The 21570-nt window shown below is 45.3% G+C and overlaps 1 pseudogene; it reads right to left on the bottom strand.

Annotated features, from left to right (window-relative positions):
• Window positions 1–611: 611 nt before the first annotated feature.
• Window positions 612–14679, bottom strand: LOC113911075 (annotated as a pseudogene).
• Between the last annotated feature and the right edge of the window lie 6891 nt (window positions 14680–21570).

Genomic DNA, 21570 nt, shown 5'->3' with positions numbered 1-21570 from the left:
GCTCGGTAAGTGCCGAGGCCAGTGCGGCTGTGGTGGTTATGGCAGGTGCTCGGTAAATGCGAGGCCCAGTGCGGCTCTGGTGGTTAGGGCAGGTGCTCGGTAAGTGCCGAGGCCAGTGCGGCTCTGGTGGTTAGGGCAGGTGCTCGGTAAGTGCCGAGGCCAGTGCGGCTCTGGTGGTTAGGGCAGGTGCTCGGTAAGTGCCGAGGCCAGTGCGGCTCTGGTGGTTAGGGCAGGTGCTCGGTAAGTGCCGAGGCCAGTGCGGCTCTGGTGGTTAGGGCAGGTGCTCGGTAAGTGCCGAGGCCCAGTGCGGCTCTGGTGGTTACGGCAGGTGCTCGGTAAATGCCAAGTCCAGTACAGCGGCAGGACAGGGATGCTGGAGGCTTCAGTCTCAGCCAACCGCATTAACCTGCTTATTCATCAAGGCTTTTATAAGAGCTGCTAACAGGCCAGAGAATTGCTGGGTTTGAGTTTCACCTCCTCCCCCTAACCAGGTCACCTTCTGGAGGAGGTGCTAATGAGCAGTGAAATGACCAAAAGGTGGGCTGTAAGGGAGGAAGCAGCTGGGAGCATTGCTAGATCATCAGCTCTTGAATAAGGGAGGCCTCCAGCGCTCAGCCCCGCTTGGCCGCCAGGAGAATAAGTGTGCAGGGCCCAGAGAGGCAGCACTGGTTCCGGACGAGCTCTGGAAAGAAGCCCAAATAGGCCTCTCTCTGGCCACAAGCGCCCAGCCCCCTGCCTCTACCAGGGGCATCCCCATGTTGTAATAGCTGCTCTTTCTCTTCTTGGGCAGGTTCTATTTTTACTGATCACCTTCTTGGCGGACACATGAAGCCACACAATGTTCCTGGCAAGTGCCGGCCTCAGAGTGCCATCAGCCGTGGAAAAGCTCGAGCCTTGGGTTCCAGGGCCAGTGGCCAGAGCTGGCCGACCCAGGACTGGCAGGTTCCCCAGATACCTAGAAGCCAATGAGCCAGCTGTGAGTGTGGGGAGGAGCGGAAGCAGATGCTGTCTCATGGGAGCACCCCCAGCCCCACCCCCCCCATTGGCCAAGGGGTGCGGGACGTGGCTGGCAGCCCCGTGGGCTCTAGCCGTCGTCTGCCAACACCCTCACCCCAGGGGCGAGTGCTCAGCCCTTCACGCTGCTGCACGTGAGAACCACGTGGGGAGTTTTTTTAGAAAATGCTTAAACCGCCCCCCCCAAAATGCTTAAGCGCAGACGCCATCACCAGGGCTTCTGACCGAGTTGGTGTGGGGAGTCTGTTAAAGCTTGCCTAGGTGGTTCTAGGGCCTCCTGACTGGAGCCCCGCGAACAAAGGACGCCGCATGACAGGAAGCAGACCGAGGCAGGGAGCCCCCCTGCCACGGAGTAGCTGCTGGTTTCAGGCAGCGGGCCCACCTCCCAGCTCCAGCATTTCTGCAGTTGGCAGAGGAGAGGCGATGCTGCTGCCGGCCTTCGAAAGTTGTTGTGGGGTTCACTGAGGTGGTGTGTCTGCAGCACTTGGCACTTGGTAACGTATTCCTTTCATGTGTATTTGCAGGCCTACCTTTTACAAATCATAAGGGGTTTTTGTGTATGTGTGATTTAAGTCAAGATATTTATAATTCAAAAATTTTAAGAAAAAATTTGAGATTTTTTTTATAGTTCCCGAAGGGGCGTAGGTTATCTCTCAGAGTAACACCTAGAAGGGTTTGCTGATGAGCTTTCAGATGGGGAAAAGTGTGTACCTGGAGGCTGACACATGTTCAGGCTTGAATTTGTTGTCTGCTCGCAGGAGCCCTTGACTTTGAGGCATGTACAATTCTTTAATTTTGTGCTTAGAATATGTCATTGGATGGGTGTCCGAGTTATCCAGAAGGGGTGAAATTCACCCAAAAGGCACAGTAGCTCATTGGAAATCCCAGGACCTTTGGGGTTCTGGTGGGGGAGCACAAGTTCTGGCTGTGAGGCAGAACTGACTTCTGAGGGAGCCAGATGCTCTAGCCAGTGTTACAGCTGCATCGCTCTCACCTGGGGGGTTTGTTAAAACAGATCGTGGGGTCCCACCCCTAAGTTTCCAATGGAAAGGATCTGGGTTGAGGCTAAGAATTTGCATTTCTAGCTCATCCTCTGGTGATGCTCAGGTCTGGCAACCACACTCTAGGCCCACTGCTGTCCCATGAACTGGGGAGGAAATGCAGGGACTAGGCAAGCTGCCTTGGGAGCAGTTGCAGAGTCTGTGCCCCAGGGCAAGAGGCCGTCCCAACATGCGGTCAGCTGTTGGAGTTTGTGGGTAGTTCCCAGGTGTGGTTCCCATCCCTATTTCCGAGGCTTCCTGGGAATTAGATAACCTAATCCTCAATAATAATTAATAGCTCATTTTTAGCAAGCTCATAACATGTCATGGACAGGCTCCTTTACCTAATGTGATCCTCACAGGAGTCCTAGTGGCATCACCACATCTGTTCTGCAGAGGCTCAGAGAAGTGTTATAATTTTCCCAGTGTCCTACAACCTGTGGTGAAGTGGTGAAGCCAGAATCTGAACCCAGGATATCCAGAACTATGAAGGGTCTGGGGTTTTACTCTACTTGCAGTCTAACAAATGAGCCTACTACAATTTCACGGATGTTGGCCACAGACATGATACTCCTGGGTCAGAGACAAAGGATGGTTTATTTCTTGTAGAATAGCAGTAGCCAGAGCATCAACAAGTCTCCTGAACCTTAGTTCCCACAGGGTAACGTGAAGAGAGCCAGCTGACACTTTTACAAATGTAATGGGTTGAGTTATAGGAAAGGAACCCTGAGATTAGGGGACCTGAATCTTTTGCAGTGGGCAGAGAGCATGCCTGAGCTCCTCTATGGAAGGAGACACTCCATCTTCTAAGGCTATACGCTATACAGAATCCCTAAAAAGATAGTACGGAACAGTGTCATTCAGCGTCTTGTTTTGCTAGATGTGCAGAAACACAAAGGACCCATGGAGAATTGTCTCCTAACAGGTCTGTGCTTGTAATACTCTACACCAGGGTCAGTTAACTACAGCCCATTGGCCTGCATGCAGCCTGTTTTCCTACTGCCAGTGAGCTAAGAATGCTGTTTACATTTTAAAGGGCTGTGAACACACACACACACACACACACACACACACACACACACACACACACACAAAGAATAAGCAAAAGAAACTTCATGTGGCCTGCAAAACCCTACTATCTGGCCCCTTCACTGGCCCTTTACCTAGGCCAACCCCTGTCCTATCTCTACTGCTTCTATAGCCCTGGCTAGACTAATGCCAAGAAGTAGGTGAACCTAACTTATTCTGGCATTTTTGTAAACATTAGGTTTTCTACGGCTCGTGTGTTGCCGGTTGGATTCCTAAGGAAGCAGACTCCGAGGTGAGTTTATGTGTAGAATATTCATTAAGGGTTGCCTTTGGTATTGACACCTGTGGAAGATGGGGAGGGGAGTCTAGTGGACAGAGGGAGGAGCCAAGCTGTGATTCAAGCTGAGCCCAGCAAGACTCAGTCCATTCCACAGGGAGCTCTGGACCTAGAATATGTCCTCTGAGTGTTCCCAAGTTGGGCTAAGATTTCCAGACCTTTATACTCCTGCATCAATTGGTTATAGGATATTGGCCACCTGGGTAGGGGCCAAACCTTGGGTGAGGTGGCTCTCTGGAGCTGAGGCAATCCCAGGGAGGAAGAGACAGTGTGGTCTGTACTGAGGCAAAACTGAATGCTGTCTGCCCAACACTCCCAACAGCTGGGACAATAGACCTTTTGTTGAAGGGGCCTTTGGGAGGTGCATTACTATGTCCATGACCTAGTACAAACATTTCAGGGCCATGACAGTGGGATCTACTATGTTATAAACTTCTTAGGTAGGAGTGATTTTTAAAAATCTCTTTACCCTCTTGGGATGCTAGGTGGCTCAGTTGGTTAAGCATCTGCCTTCAGCTCAGGTCATGATCTCGGGGTCCTGGGATTGAGCCCTGAGTCAGCTCCCTGCTCAGGGGGAGCCTGTTTCTCTCTCTCCTTCTGCCCCTCCCTCCAGCTCATGCTCCCTCTTACTCTGCTCTTTCTCAAATAAATACATAAAATCTTGAAAAAAAAAATCTCTTTATGCCCTGAACTACTTAGCATAGGGTCCTGCAAGTAGTAAGTATCTAGTGAGCATATAGTCAATGAGAGGATTAATGGATGGATGGATGGATGGGATGAATAAATTATGTAAGTTTAAGCACAAGACCTTGTCTTCTAGTTTTTTGGTCTTCCTGTCATGGTTCTTTCCTGCTCTCCTTTCCCTCCCCCAACCCAATCCATTTTAACTCTAAAAATCACCTAGTGATAAAATGCTAAGAATAGTGATGTTCAAAAATATGTGTGCAATGAATGAAAAAAATGAATCAATTACCAAACAGAATTTTATTTTATTTTATTTCTTCCAAACAGAATTTTAAATCTAACTTAAAATTCTGAACACTCTGATGTATCTTCTTATAATTTTCTTTTTTATGAAACTCTTCTAAAGCCTCTACTTAAAAAATGTTTAATCTTTGTTAGAAACTAATTCTTACTTGTAAGGAAAAAGAAAACAAGGTTTATAGGGATGCCTGGCTGGCTCAGTCAGAGTGTGTGACTCTTGATCTTGGGGTTGTGAGTTCAAGCCCCACGTTGGGCATAGAGATTACTTAAAAAAATAAAATGTAAAAAAATCCAAAAAACAAAGTGTATAAAGTAAAAAACTTAAGTCCTACCTTCTTAATTTTATTAACAGCGTGTTGTATGTCCTTTTAGATTTTTAATATGTATATACTGTTATCTAGTTATATGTAAATGTGTTGTTTGTCTAAAATGGTATCATAAACATAGATTATTTTTTCCTAAAAAAGCATATGACAGACATCTTGAGGTTACTATATTAAAGACTGCTGGCATTTCAGAAAATGCCCTAGATATAGCCTATAACGTCCACCCCAAGAATTCATTACAGGTGATTTAAATTGAGTTCAATTTCTAAAGTTCATTCTCCCCAATCCTTTATTTTGATTCCTATCCCCTGGGTTTGGCAGGTGAATTAGGCCGGAGAAAGAGAGACGAGGAACTTGCCTGAGGGAGAGAGTGTAGTAGTGTTAAAATCCTGTGTGAGTCAAGGTGGGGAGATGGTGCGTTCAAGAACACTTGGAGTCTGGCAGGTCTTCCTCTCTTAGAAAGATCGGGGAGGAGGGTGATAGGACCAGAACGGAGCCATCTGCCAGACTTAAAAACCCCCACTTCTCCAGAAGTTCTGTGGCCCTTATCAACCAATCGGGTGTCCAAATGTCACTAGCTCATGCAGACTTGATGAGGCACAGAAAGCCACTGCTCTGACACTTCTCTAAGAAGCCAGAGCCCAAGAAGCTCTGTGCCCTGAGGAATAGGACCCCGAGGGCCTTGACTCTGCCGCAGTCACCTCCTCCCAGCATCCATGTCTGTCCATCAGGCGCCCTGGAGATGGAAGCCCGGCTCTAGAATGCCACCCCATTCTCACTCCTTCCAGAGGCTGTTCTTAAAATCAGCTCAAACAGGAAAATAATAACTGTGATGGACTTGACCTTTGAAAAAGAAACATTAGATCCTCTTTCTGGTAGCTGGGAAATGCAGCACTAGCAACAAAACCGTGTAAGTCACTGACAGAAAAGGGGCCCATAGCTGCAACTCTCACCAATACAAATGAGAGGCAGGCAAAGGCAAATTAAAATATTATCTTGTGGATGCTTCAGCTTTATTTCCCAGAGATTTACTGTGTGGAATTGTAGACTGTGTTTTCCTTCTTCTCCTCAGCCCCACTGCATTAGAATTGGAAGAGTGGATGTGGCTCACTGCAGGCTTTCATCCCTTGGCCAGAATTAGACTCAGGGAGGAAGAGACAGTGTGGTCTGTACTCAGGGAGACATCAGGACTCCATCTCATCTGGGGCCTTGGTTTGCCAGACAATATCACAGAGCAGTTTCTGATGAGTAAAGTGGGGGAAAGTGGGTGAATCACAAAAGAAGGAATCCTTGAACATTTATCTACCACTAAATCCATCAAGGCAGAAGTGATTTTCTGCAGTTTTTGTTGGTAGTTGTTTTGAGATAGCCTTGCAGGACACAGGGAGGCAAAAATCGGAATCTAAAGCTTCCCCAGGTGAGGGAGCACAGTCAGCCTTCCATAATTTGGGTGATACCCCTAAAAATCTGTATCCTGGAAGTAAAGATAACCAGAAGTAAACAGTCTCAAAGGGTCTGAAACCCAGCTTCAAATCCTCTCATCCCTGGATTTGGATTTAAAAGGATCCCAGATGCCTAATGTCCCTAGTTAACATTCAGAAACAAAGATAAATCCTTTTTGAAGGAATAACATCATCTTAAACTTCAAATTTTTCTACAGTTTTTCTTAGCCAGTTTCAGGCACTCAATCAAAAATAACCAGGCACTTGAGGGAAGAAAATACACAAATACAAATCAAAAGAAACAACATACCTACAGGGAATCCAGACCACAGAGATGTTAATAAAGACTTTAAGGTAAAAATGTTTGACATGTTCAAAGATATGAAAGATAAAAGTGGGATATGGGGCAGAGAAAAATCAAAAGAAAATTAGAACTGAAAATTTCAGTAACAGAATTGAAGAACTCATTGGGTGGGCTTAATAGAAAATTAGACACAGCTGAATAGAAAATTAGTGAACTCAGGGCACCTGTGTGGCTCAGTCCTTTAAGTGTGTGCCTTCATCTCAGGTCATGATCTCAGCGTCCTGGGATGGAGCCCCATGTGGGGCTCCCTGCTCAGTGGGGAGTCTGTTCTCCCTCTCCCTCTGCTCCTCCCTTCTGCTCATTCTCTCTCTCTCAAATATAGATAAAATCTTAAAAAAAAAAAGAAAATTAGTGAACTCAATTGTACTTCTAGGTATTTATCCAAAGGATTCAAAAATAGTGATTCAAAGGGATGCATACACTCCAATGTTTATAGCAGCAATGTCCACAATAGCCAAAATATGGAAAGAGCCCAGATTTCCATTGACAGATGAATGGATAAAGAAGATGTGGTGTGTGTGTATGTATATATATATATATATATTCCACACAATGGAATATTACTCAGTTATCAAAAAGAATGAACTCTTGCCATTGTGATGTGGATGGAGCTAGAGGGTATTATGCTAAGTGAAAATAAGTCAGTCACAGAAAGACAGATACCATATGATTTCACTCAAATGTGGAATTTAAGAAACAAAACAGATGAACATAGGAAGGGAAGGAAAAATATAGTAAGATAAAAACAGGGAGGCAAACCATAAGAGACTCTTTTTTTTTAAAGATTTTATTTATTTATTATTTGAGAGAGAGCATAAGGAGTGGGGGAGGGGCAGAGGGAGAGGGAGAAGCAGATTTCCTGCTGAGCAGGGAGCCCAACTTGGAACTCAGTCCCAGGGCTCCAGGATCATGAACTGAGCCGAAGATAGATGCTTAATGGACTAAGCCACCCCCGTGCCCCAAGAGACTCTTAACTATAGGAAACAAACTGAGGGTTGCTGGTGGGGAGGTGGATGGGGGGATGGGGTAATTGGGTGATGGGCATTAAGGAGGGCACTTGATGTAGTGAGCACTGGGTGTTGTATGCAACTGATGAATCACTAAATTCTACCCCTGAAACTAATAATACACTATATGTTAACTAACTTGAATTTAAATAACAATTTTTTTAAAAAATTAGTGGACAGGTCACAAAAAAATATTTGGAATGATATTTTGAATGAGGAAATAAAAAAACAAACTGGAAGAATAAGAGACACATTCTGTGAGAAGGTCTAACAAAATGCGTAATTGGAATCTTGAAAGTCGAGGAGAGAAACTGGGCAGAAGCAGTATTAAAAGGATAGTAGCTGGGAACTTGAAAAAACTGCTGAAAGATATGAAGCTACAGATTCAAGAATCACTACAAACTCCAAGCAGGACTAATAAAAACAAAACAAAACCCAGGCACGTTAGAGTACAACTATTCAAAACATTTTCATAGAATTGACCAAAAAAAAAAAATATGACTGCCAACTTAGAATCCTAATCTCAGTGAAAATATCCTGAGATAAAATGAAGGTGGAATAAAAACTTGTCAGCCAAAAATTGATGGATATGTCACCTGCAGACATGTACTAACAGAAATACTAGAGAGTGTTCTTTACAGAGAAGGAAAATGATCACAGATGGAAATAAGAGATGAAGAAAGGAATAAAGAACAGTGGAAATAAGAAATAATGCAAGGGAATTGTAAATATGTAGGGAACATAAATATTGATTATGATAATGCTTTGTGGAATTTATAATATGTGTAGAATTTAAATGCATGGCAACAGCATTGCATAAATTCAGGAAAGGGGGGAGGAGGGGTAAATTAATGTACTAAGGTTTTTGTATTATCAAAAGAGGGTAAAAATACAAAGCAACATTAGCTTTGATAAATCAAAGATGTGTATTGTGGTCTGTAGGGTAATGACTGTAGGAATAGTAAGAGTGCTCCTGTCATAAATGTGATCACCTCCATGTGTGCACACACACAGAGAGAAGGGAGGGTCCATCAAAATGTTAATTGTTGTTGCATGTGGATGAAAGCAATCTGGGTAATTTTTACTTATCTGTATTTAAAAAAATTTTCATTTAACATTTAGAGAAGGGAGCATCAAGGAAGCTCTGCCTTTTAATTTTATGACTTGTCTATTTCCTTTTCGAGCTCTTCTGAACTACAGCTAGATGATTAAAAATAAATTTGCCATTAATTTGAAGCCTGTTTTTTAAAAATTTAACAATATAACCTGAATAGCTCTCCCTGTCATTAAATATTATTATATAGTATTTGTAATGGCTGTAGAATAGTCCATTGTATAACTGCTCTGTAATTTATTTTCCTTTTGTTGGACATTTGGATGGTTTCCAATTTTTAGAAGTAAAAAATACCTCTAATAAGCAGTCCTTCATACATGATTTTTTCCCCTGAAGATATATTCCTAGAGGTATAATTGGTGGGTCAAAGGGCTGACAAAATAGTAAGTTTTTTGATTCATATTACCCAAGTGCCTTCCACTAAGGCTGTATCTAGTTGCTTTTTAATGGACCAGTATAAGAGTATTTGGGAAATACAAAAATAGTTTTAAAAGTGTGCACACAGTCTGTGTCTGTGACAGCTTGGAGTTTGCTGTCCATGCTGCTGTGGTCACACCTGGAGAATTAGACCCAATGGTGCAGGATTGTGTGGAATTCATAGAAAAGAAGTAATCTTATGAGTTCATGTTAGGGAAAGCTTCATGGAGGAGGTGAGGCTGGAGGGAGGCCTCAAAAGCAGATTACTGCCTGGTTCAGAGGTCAAGGAAACAGCTGATGTGAGGCAGAGACAGACTGGCCCCGGCAGGAGGTGTCTCAGAGTGGCTGGCGGGAGAAGGTGCTACCTGCTGCCACGTAGAGCAGGAGCAAGGAGGCGTTAGGCTGGCCACAGACCGGGCAGCCAACCCCTGCTGGACTGGGTAAAACGGGTAGCAGCATCCGGGCTCTGGAGCAAGGCAAAGGCTTGATGAAGGAGACACATCGGTGTCCTCATTTGACCCCCACACTTGGTGATTCCTCAGAAATGGACAGAAATTGGGGTTTTTCTCCTTTTCGTTAAATTAAGGGGGAAAAAAAAACCCAGCTCTGCCAATTTGCTAGATATTCTTGGAAGGATAATAAAGATGAAACTTTCTTCCTCTCTCAGCAGAATGGAATTAGACTCACCTTGTTAGATTGTGCTGCTACCAATTAAAGAGAGAGAGAAGAGAAACTCGGAGGAAACATTCTCCACTTTTCAGCTGCTCTTATTTAATCCGTGTAAATTCCCCCAGGACCTTAAACTAAATCGACCACCAAATATTGAAAAATAAAAACAAACTGTTAATTAAAGGGATTGCAAGGCATGCCTTTCCTTTGGCTTAGGAAAGGAGGCGGGGTGGGGGGCAGCGGGGAGTGGAGATGTTGGATGGGAACCCCTTGAAAGGTGAGGAAGAAAGAAGTTTAGGGCGCCTTTCCTTCTCTCCGGGGATTTCAAAGCAAAGATTTGTAAAGACTCCAGGATACCGGGCCAGCACTGGCTCTTGTGAAAGCAGGTAGGGGGCCTCCTTACGGCCTGGTGGAAGCAGGCGGTCTCCCTGCTGAAGGTGCCCTGGAGCCAGAGGGCAGCCGGCGGCCCGGGGAGGGGACCCAGGGACGTGGAGGAGCGGTGCGTCCCAAGCCGGAGCGGACGCCAGGTGACTCCTGCCAGGGCAGACCCCCGCCCCCCAGCCCCCTCCAGGAGCAGGCTAGTTAGCCCGTTACCCAAACACACAGCCACAGTCTGCCCGGAAGAAGGCCTTAGCACTGGGGCAGGTCACCCGCGAGCGCAGCTTCTACAGCAGCAGGGGTGGGGGGGTGGGGGGTGGGGGGGTGGGGGGGTGGGGGGGTGGGGGGGGGGTGGGGGGAGGGTGCGAGGAAAAGGTGCCATCATGGGACAGCGGGGCCTCTGCCTGCCTGCCTGCGCCGGGGTACCTCCTGTGGCCGGGGATTGTGTCCCTCATCTGTGCCTCCCTGCGGGGCTTGGACTGCGGTGGGGGGGTTGTCACTGAATTCAAAAGCAGGACTTGGGGGGTCAAGAAGTGGAATCTTGGATTTTTAACTTCTGAGTTTCTATTGTTCTTTAACTAATAAAAGGACCTGAGGTTTATGAGTGACAGAGTCACACTACCCAGGTGACTTTAGGTGATTTGCTTTTTCTCTTCAAACCTGTCTCCTCTGTAAAATGGGGCTAAGAATAGAGTACACGTCCGAGGATGCTGTGTTAGGTGACACGATGCCCTTCACCACCTAGCAGGGGCCTGGCACACAGTGCTGGCAAAATTAGGTCTCATTCACACTCCTGAGTCCCGGAGAACTGTTGCCTGGATGGACCTCAGTGGTAGTCAGGGGCCAAGTAAAAATTACAAGCTTCTTATTAAAAGAAAAAAAAAAATCTTCCTTTTAAAAAAACCTTGAAGGCACATGTGTTCCTTCTGGGCAAATACGCCATATCTGAATCCAAGCATGAAGTGGGGTTCAGAGGTAGGACAGGCAGGCAATCATCGGTAGGCCTCCGAGGCCGTGTGAGTATCAACCAGATGAAACCAGGCCCCAAATAAATGTGAGGAGCTAGATTTTATCAACTATTTAGTGCCCTGCTGCTCTAGTTCAGGTCTTTGTTTCCCTGATTTTCTCTGGCTCAAACATGTGTACTTTTGTGGTAATCTTGACCTGTATGGGAAGCTGGAAAATAATTATGTGGCACCAGGTTGGAATACATTTATATATCCACAGGATTTCAGTCAAGGGAACTCTTCACTCCACCAAGCTCCATACACTAGAATTTTAACTTCACCTGAAGTGAAGGGTCTAATCCCTGTCCTGTAGATGACCAGCCTTCAGTGTGGATACTGGCCTGGTGCCATAGGGTTGCTGACTCCGTCCATCAGAGGGGTGGAAGAGGAAGGGGGTCCAGGGCTGGGGCTTCATCAAGGGGATCACCAAGAGCCCCGGTCATGTGCAGATGGGCCAGCAGTAAGGAGGCAGTGTGGTTGTGGAGGCCGTGGAGGCCCATAGGCAGGCTGGCCATTTCGGCTTGGCTCTGGGGCCTTAAATTGCACTAGGCGGCAACCAGATGGTGGAGCGCAGAGCCTCCTGCAGGGGTGGCTTCGTCCCCTTCAGAGAGAACAGGGAGGGCTGGGGGGGAGGGCGCTGTGGAGAGTGATCCATGCTTCTGAGGGTCACCCAGAAACTTCTCCTGCTCTCCGCTCAAGGCCTTCACTTTCCAAACATTTGCCAGTCTTCCCCCTATCCCTCTGTCTGCCCCCCTTTCTCTCTCTGCATCTTGAACATAGTCCGATTTTGCTAAAAATATGTTAGTAACTGACATCCTGGAAAAGAATGAGTGAGACAAGTCATAGCTTGATGCTCTGTCTCTTAAAATTCACGTCCAGTTTTCCAGGTGGCAGGAGTGAGAATGTTCTTTGATACTGGTGGTTGGCCAAGGCACCCAGAGAGAGGCCCTGGCTGAGCAAAACCAAGGTGATGTCCACCCTGTCAGCTCACCTTGATGGAGGTCATCCCTCCCAGTTTCCGCCACAGGTCCACAAATCTTACCTATATAATCATTAGAAATATGACCTCTATGTGTTAAATTTTTAGTCATGTGCTCACATTATTCCTTCGGCCCCAAAACGCATCATTAAATTGTATATAGCATGTCTCCTTTGCTGTGTGTTTATTGTATTGGGTTTTTAGTTAATTAATTTTACTGAGTAATACATGCACACAGTTAGAGACGAAAAATGTCCAGGTGAGTGGACATGAAGAGCAGGCTCCCTTCCTCCAGCCCCTGCCACCTACCCCAGGGCCTTTGTTTCCCCTGAACAAGGAGCAACCACACTTCCTGGTTTTTCTACATCCTCTCAGAGTTAGGCTACATACATACCAGCATGGATGTATGTATGTTTGCGTGTGTGTGTGTGTGTGTGTGTGTGTGTGTGTGTGTGTGTGTGTAGTATCCCTTTCAAAGCAGAAGACGTGGTACACTGTAAACATTGTGCGTACTGATTTTTTTCACTCAACAGTATATCTTGGAGCTTGTTGCATATCAGAATAATCTACCCCCTTCCATGCCGTAATTTAACCAATCCCCTGCTGATGGACAATTGTGTTGTTCCTAACCTTTTGCAATTATGAACAAACTGCAGAGAATATCCTTGTGCATATGTCTTTGGGTAAAATACATGTATCTGTGATTGTACCTACAGGTTAAAATCCTCGTGTTAGATTGCTGATACTAAAGACGTATGTTCTTTTTTTTAAATTAATTTATTTTTTTATGTAGTGTTCCATGATACATTGTTTGCGTATAACACCCAGTGCTCCACGCAGAACGTGCCCTCTTTAATACCCATCACCAGGCTAACCCATCCCCCACCCCCCTCCCCTCTAGAACCCTCAGTTTGTTTCTCAGAGTCCACAGTCTGTCATGGGTCGTCTCCCCCTCTGATGTCCCCCCCTTCATTTTTCCCTTCCTGCTATCTTCTTCTTCTTCTTTTTTTTAAACATATAATGTATTATTTGTTTCTGAGATACAGGTCTGTGATTCATCAGTCTTACACAATTCACAGCGCTCACCATAGCACATACCCTCCCCAATAAGACGTATGTTCTTAAAAAAAAATGACATAAGTTCTTTCTTCCCCCCTCCCTCCCCCCTCCCTTCCTCCCTCTTTTCTTTCCTTCCTTCCTTCCTTCCTTCCTTCCTCCCTTCCTTCCTTCCTTTATATTGTCACTATATATATATAGTGACAATATTATATTAGTTTCCAGTGTACATCACATCATGGTGATTCGGCAATTCTATGCATTTCTCACCACAATAAGTATAGTTACCATCTGTCATCATACAGTTATTGCAATACTACTGACTGTATTCCCTAGGCTGTACTTTTCATCCCCATGACTTATTTATCTTACAACTAGAAGTTTGTATCTTTTAATCCCCATCACCTATTTAACCCACCTCCCCACCCTTCCCTCTGGCAACCGTCTGTTGTTCTCTGTATTTATAGGTCTGATTCGGCTTTTTGTTTGTTTATTTCATTTGTTTTGTTTCTTAGATTCCACACAGGAGTGAAATCACATGGTATTTTTCTTTTTCAGTCTGACCTATTTCATTTAGCATCATACCCTCTAGGTCCATCCATTTTGTCACAAATGGCAAGATCTCATACTTTTTTATGGCCGAGTAATATTCCAGTGTGTCTATATACGCCACATCTTCCTTACCCATTCATCTACTGATGGACACTTGGTCTGCTTCCATATCTTGGCTAGGCTATTGTAAATAAGGCTGCAATAAACATAGGGTTGCATGTATCTATTTGAATTAGTGTTTTCATTTTCTTTGAGTAAATACCCAGCAGTAGAATTACTGAATCATATGCTATTTCTACTTTTAATTTTTTGAGGAACCTCCATACTGTTTTCCACAATTTATATTCCCACCAACAGCATGCGAGGGTTTTTTTCCCCTCCAAATCCTTGCCAACACTTGTTGCCTGGCCTTCCCATTGATAATGCAGTAGGGAGCCCCCATCTTATGACACAGGGCAGACAGGAAGCTCAATGGGATCCACATCATTTGCATTCACTACCAGCTGAGGCTTCTTGTTTTCCACCAAGGTAGTGACAGTATTAACCCCAGCTCGAAGGACAGGTGGCCTCTTAGTTGGGGACATCCCCTTTGCCTGCAGCTTTCTTCTTAGCCCAGGCCAACAATCTCTGCTTCTTCTCTTGTTTTGTCTCTGGCCCGTATTCGTGGGCCAGCTTAAGCAGTTGAGTAGCTGTGTGGCCGTCCAAGGCCTGGGTGAACTGGTTAATCGTGGGAGGCACTTTCAGATGTTTACAGGGAATAGCCCTTTGCCACTGCAGCCGGATGTAGTGGGGCCATTTGATAAAGCGGGTGAGGTCCCTTTTGGGCTGGACGTCCTGTCCAATGCCAAAATTCTTGGGCCTTTTCTCAGACAGGGGATTGACCACCTTCTTGGGCTCCTGCTGCTTCACGATAACAGGAGCCGGGACCACCTTCTTTCCCCTTTGCCTTCTTTCCTTTTGGCATCTTCCATTTTCTTCCCTTTGCTGCAGGTGCCTCCAATCCTGCAGCCATCCGTCCCTGCTCTGAAAGAAATAGAACACCCGTGCCTTCTCTCCCTGGCCTCTGCTCAGACTCAGTGTCAGGTTGAACCATATGGAATCACCATTTTGGAGGTCATAAATGGTTAAATCCCAGCAATTTCATGTGGTTCAACCTAATGCTAACCTCCAACTCCTCAAATAAGTACCACTGAATTGTATTCTTAAAAAAAAAAAAAAAAAGATTTTACTTATTTATATGAGAGAGAGCACAAGGGGGGGGGCAGAAGGAGAGAGACAAGCAGACTCCCCGCTGAGTGCAGAGCCTGATGCGGAACCCCATCCCAGGACCCTGAGATCAGGACCTGAGCAGAAGTCAGATGCTTAACCAACTGAGCCAGCCAGGTGCCCCCTGAATTGTATTCTTAAGTCCCAGTCTAAATGGGATTTGCTCCCAGCTTCCCTGTCCCACTCCACCTAAATTGGATTATTCTGTATCACAGCATCTTGTCCTTTCCCCCACAGCACTTACCACAATTTGTAATTACGTATATGTTTATTATTTAATGTCTGATACTCTAACTAGACTTCTATAAACTCCGTGAGCGTGGGAGCGTGCTGTACATCACCGTATCCTAGCGTCTGGCACGAGGCCTGGCACATCATAGGCACTCAATAAATGTCAGATGAATTAATGTACATACAATGTGGCTCTTTTCATAAGCAGACAGTGTTTTTATTCTGTTGCCAGAGTGTACTGTACACAGTGGTCCTTCTCATTGTTTCTGGATCCAACATAAGCTTCTAGAGCAATGAATAGTTCCTAATCCTGACTGCCCATTAGAAACACCCGGGAAAAGTTTAGAAAATACTGCGGGAGTCTTTCCTCACATCAATCGAAGCAAAGTCTCCAAGGAATGGAGGCTGGGCAGGGTTGAGAAACATTGCTCCAGAGGGCAGAGACCCCCTCTGCAGAGGTCTCCATGCCTAGTGTTGCAAAATCTTAAATGCTTTCTTGCCGTTGCCCTGGTGGTGGAGTTTCAAACCACAATCAGGTAATTTTCTTCTCAGTCCCAGGAGCCTTCTTTGGGCGCATCAGATATTGCCACCAATAGTAAGCTTTCTTTCTTTCTTTCTTTCTTTCTTTTAATTAAAAAAAAGATTTTATTTATTTATTTGTCAGAGAGGGAGAGAGTACAAGCAGGGGGAGCAGCAGACAGAGGGAGAAGCAGACTCCCTGCTGAGCAGGGAGCCCAATATGGGACTCGATCCCAGGCCTCTGGGATTGTGACCTGAGCCGAAGGCAGGTGCTTAACCAACTGAGCCAGCCAGGCTTAACAGTAAGCTTTTGAGAACCAATCAAACTTATCTCGCAAGTAACTTTTTCGGTGGCTGTACCAAGGGGTCGCCTATTCATAGACTCAAACACTGCCCCCAGATCCACTCCAAATAAACAGGAAATATAAATTAAAAGAGTGTGTGCTTCAAAGCAGACTCTCCAACCTCTCCTTCTGACAGTCTTCCCAAGCTCAGGCCCTTCCTGTAGAGCAATTCTCAAGCCATTATTTAACCTTTCCTTTCTTATCTTTCTAGCTCTTGGGATTTTCCATAGGTCACAATTTAAGGGGAATCCACACACCCATCCACTTAACCTTCTTTCTATCCATCCACCTATTTGTCCATTTGAACAGAATACCCACTACGTAGCCTTTCTACACACCCAGGAGCACATCTTACTTGTTACAGGGCACACCAAACTGCATAAGACATAGTCCTGCCCCCCAGTAACCACATGGAACTAGAAACTGAACCTCGGTGTGTGCTATTTTGACAACTTATAAGAAGTGTCATTGGGACACAGTGAGGAAAATGATTCCTTATTGGTAGGAGAAATAAAGGAAGGCTTCACAGTGGTGGCATAAACTGGACACTGATAAGTGGGGGTCCGCTGGGTTGGTTTTCTCCAAAGCCTGGGCACAAGCAGAACCTAACAAGTAGAATAAATGCAACTGTTTTGGATGTAATCAAAAGGAGTCAGGCAGTAGATAGGTATTTGTTAACCCTTTACTCTGAACGTGGCATCGGACCACAGTAGGCCCTCTCTTCATTTCCTACGTACAGAACATGTCATGCATTTGTTACCCACATGCACACACAACTAATTCCATTTTCATAAACGTTATTGATTCCACCGTGTTCTTTACAGCTACTGATTTTATATACTCTTCTCATCAAACTGCAAGTTGATTATTTTCCTTTGTACATATTGTAGTAATTGGATTGCTTACTTTCATGGCACGATAGTTTTTGCACACTTGGCCAGTGACACTGCTGACATAGCACGCTTTGTCTCACTTTACTGCATTGTTCTTATTAATTCTTCCACAGCCAGCTAAGCTGTTTCTCTTGGGAATTGCCTGGGAGGCAGAAAGTCTTATTTCTGTCCACTTTGGTATTCCTCGGGATGAGCAGAATTTTGAATTGGCTTCACTTTCTAGTAATACCACCTGCCTCGTTCCAAATCAGGGGTTGTATTGCTTATCTATTGCTGTATAACAAACCACACCGAAATTCAGTGGCTTATAATACCAGCAACCATGTATTGTATTTCACAGTGTTGTGGGTCAACTGGGCTCTCCTGGGTGGTTCTTCTGCTCCATGTGGTGTGTGATGGGGGCTGCAGGCTTCTGGGATCTTCACTGGAGGGCACCCCGAAGCGGGCTCACCAACATGGCTGGCAGCCATCACGGGCCATTGACTGGAAGCTCGGCTGGGGCTATTGACCAGAGTACCTTAGTTCTCTGCCATTGGGTTTTTCCACCTGGCTTGAGCTTCTCCAAGCATTGTCTGGATTCCAGGAAGGAGTATTTCTAGCGCACAGGAGCAGAAACTACAGATCTCTTAAAGCTCCGCCTTGGATGTTACAGTGTCACTTTTGACATCCTAGTGAAGGAAGAAAGTCACAGGGCCAGCCCAGACTCAAGGCGAAAGGCTGTGGACTCCACCTGTTGGGGAGAGGCATGGCAAAGCATCTGCAGCCCTCTGTAACATGAATTCACCTGCAGAGGACACAGTGTACCACGAAGTGTAGCTCTGACATTGCACAGTTGTCTCACAAATGTTCAAGTCTACTGCGTTTCTTAGAAATCAACTCAAAGGCCAGGCCCAGCCCCTCCTTTTTAAAAAATATACCTTGGGGCGCCTGGGTGGCTCAGTTGTTAAACGTCCGACTTCAGCTCAGGTCACGATCCCAGGGTCCTGGGATCGAGCCCCACCATTGGGTTCCCTGCTCCGCGGAAAGCCTGCTTCTCCCTCTCCCACTCCCCCTGCTTGTGTTCCCTCTCTTGCTGTCTCTCTCTCTGTCAAATAAATAAATAAAATCTTTGGAAAATAAAATAAAATGAAATAAAAAATATATCTTACTACCATGGAGAATAATTAGGTTCAGGAACTATGCTTCTGTTTGCACTTCTAGCTCACCCCTTTTGATGACCATTGGCAAATAAAAGCGTGCTTGCATTTCGCTTTTTTATTTATATTTTGTCATAATTGCATTTTTTGGTTGAATAAAACTATACCTTTTACGAAGTCTAATCAAAAAAAGAGCTCTAATCAAAGCAGGTTTAAATAGGTTTTCTTGACAACAAAAGTGTAAACATAAGCATAATTTGCCAATTGTTCTGATCTGATGTTGGGATGAACTCTTAGCTATAACATTTGTCCAAGGCAATATTTGTCTAAGTATTGCCAAATTAGTCTGGCATTTTGTGTAAATTCACTTATTCATTAGTTCACCCATTCATACATCACCTTTTGGACATTTCCACTTGGATAACCCACTCTGGCACTATTGATACAAAGATGAATGAGACAGAGCCCCTGCCTGCCGGGACCTCCCAGTCAGAGGAACTGAAATGTACACACTTTTGTACATAACACACTCAATAGTGATGAGGGCAATGCTGGTGCAAGGCCATGGGTGAGGGAACCCTGGCCAAAGGGTAGTCAATCCTGCCTAGGAGAGTCAGGGAAGGCTTTGCGGAGTATTTACGGGAGAACGGCAGGTGCCACAGGAGGGGGCCCACAGAGGAGCTAGGAGAGGTGGGTTGGGGCAGATCAGGAAGATTGGGAAGAGCGTCAGATGCTACCTTTGGCTGCCTTCCTCTCACGGGCATAGGTTTCTCAGAAGCAAGCGACACTGTCTTGAAGGATGACACTTTCGGCTGTGCGCTGTGGGAACTGGAGGAGAGTGTTTCAGGCAACATCTTCTAGAAAAAGCACACACATGTGAGAATGGGCGGCATGTTTGAAAAACTCACAAATGGGTCAGCATTGCTATAGAGGAGTGGAGGTGGCCCAGAAAAGCCAGTGGCGGCCCACGGGGCCATTCCAAGTGGTGCCAGGCACCCTCCCATTGGGTCCCCAGTCCTCTGTGCTCTGGGTGGGCAACTAGGCCGCCAGGGTGTGTCTCTGGACCCAGCCATTTCTCCTGCTCGTGGCATTGTGATGTGGTTAGACTGCCTTCCCAGGCCACTGGTCCTTCTTGGCTCTTCACACCCACTGGGTCATGTGGCTCCCCAGCTGCATCCTGCGAGGGATGTTCCGTCTGTCACTCTGCTCCGTGACACATCCACCCTGATCCTTGTCTCATTGGGGTACAGGGTTACAGAGCCCCAGCTACTGTAACTCTTGGCTCCTAAGGAAAAAAAAAAAAAACAGAATGAAGATTTCAAAGTCCTTTATCATCTGTAAAGTGTGCAAACAGTATTATTGCGATCACTGTAAGATCTAGAATTCTGCAAGTCCTCGGTGGTAAGGAGCCTGTGTGTTTTTAATTTCCCTAAGTCACTTGGCACAGTCTTTAGTGTTATATATGTCCTCAATAAGTAATAATGTGTGATGAATAATGATTTTGGAATTTTAATACAACAGCCCTTGGCCACTAAAGCCCATATATCATGAGAGTGTAGGAACAAAAGTAAAGATGAGAAATTTTTTTTAAAGATTTTATTTATTTATTTGAGAGAGAGAGAATGAGAGATAGAGAGCACGAGAGGGAAGAGGGTCAGAGGGAGAAGCAAACTCCCTGCTGAGCAGGGAGCCCGATGTGGGACTCGATCCCGGGACTCCAGGATCATGACCTGAGCCGAAGGCAGTCGCTTAACCAACTGAGCCACCCAGGCGCCCGTAAAGATGAGAAATTAATGGGACAACGAGACACCACTCACACCCATTAGGGTGGATAGAATAAAAAAGACGTAATAACAAGTGTTGGGGAGGTTATGGAAAAATTGGAAACTGAATACGTTGCTAATGGAAATGCAAAATGGTGCTTTTGAAAACAGGTTGGCAGGTCCTCAAAACATTTGACATAGAGTTATCATGTGACCCAGAAGTTGCTCTCCTAGATGGGTATCCAAGAGAACTGAAAACTTACGTTCACATTAAAACTTGTCCATAAATGTTCACTACAGTGGTAATGATAATGACCACAAAGTGGAAACAATCCAAATGTCCACCAACTGATGGTTGGATAAGCCAAATGTGGTGCATGCAGACAATGGAATGTTACTCTGCCATACAAAGAGAGAAGTACTGACGCATGCCACAACATGAACGAGCCTCGAAAGCATTATGCTGCATGAAAGAAGACAGTCACCGAAGACCATGTACTGTATGACTTTGTTTATGTGAAACATTCAGAAAAGGCAAATCCATAGAGACAAAAGGTAGGATAGTGTTTGCCTACGACTATGTGCCAGGTGGGGAGGGGAAGGGGGTGACCGCAAAGGGGTATGGATTTTACTGGAAGGTGATGAAACATTCTAAAATTGATGAATGATTGTGGGACTGTGTAAATATACTGAAAACCATTGAACTTTACATTTTAAGGGGGTGAATTGTATGGCATGTGAATTATATCTCAATAAAGTTCTCTTAAAAAAGAAAACATTGTGAAGAAGATTTATAAGCATTGCAACTTTTGTTGCTGTCCACCTATCCTCTGGTCCTGATCAGCCCTTCAGGATGAGCTCCTCAGCTCCAAGCCTGAAGTTGTGATCCCCGCTACAATTCTCTGCCTGTCCCTGCAAGGGGCTGCACGCGTAGTCTGCATCTGCCTCTTAGCCATCCTTCCTTTCCCAGAATCCTCCGTGAACCATTCCCTGCTTCTGCAGCATTAGCCTTGGGTCCCTCGGGCTCTATAAATCACACTCTCCATTCTGCCCTCTCACTTTAAAGCGATCTGAGATATTTCGTATAAAGGATGAGGCAGCACATAAAAATAACTAGTATTGTACCGATTTGTCTCATCCGGTGGTTTGGGGGATACATATTTGTAAAGTTCTAGCAAATGTGAGAAGCCACAGAAAATTGCCTCTCCTCCAAATGGAAGAGCTAGATTTTTTATTTTCCTTTATGGATCAGTGAGGTGGGTGCAATGATATTTTACTTCATAGTTTTTCTGCAGGAGTGACATCCACCCAGCCTGCCGAAACTGCCAGGCCAACTAAATGAGCCAGCCAGCCTCCAGCAGGCCCGGAGGCAGCCATGAGGAAGGCAGACTCTCTGGATTCATGGGCCGACCAGCTGCATCTCCCCAAACTGCAAATGCAACTTGAAGTATACGACTTACTGAGGGAGCACTCTGTTACAGACAAGTTGAAAGAGTCTGTTTGACAGTTGAAGTCAGACCATTTTGATTTTTACATAAAGATAGTTAAACATTGTCTTGACAGGTTTATTCTAATTTGGTAAAGGCCATAATTTTATGGGATGGTAACTGTTTCCTTGCAGTCATGATTCCTGCTGTTACTCTTACATTTTCTTCTAATTGGCAGATTGATGGGCTCCCAAGAATTTGCTCAAAAACCATTTG

The sequence above is a fragment of the Zalophus californianus genome, chromosome 12 (genome assembly GCF_009762305.2).
Source record: "Zalophus californianus isolate mZalCal1 chromosome 12, mZalCal1.pri.v2, whole genome shotgun sequence".
Taxonomy (NCBI): Eukaryota; Metazoa; Chordata; class Mammalia; order Carnivora; family Otariidae; genus Zalophus; species Zalophus californianus.
This window is presented reverse-complemented; position numbering and strand designations above follow the sequence as displayed.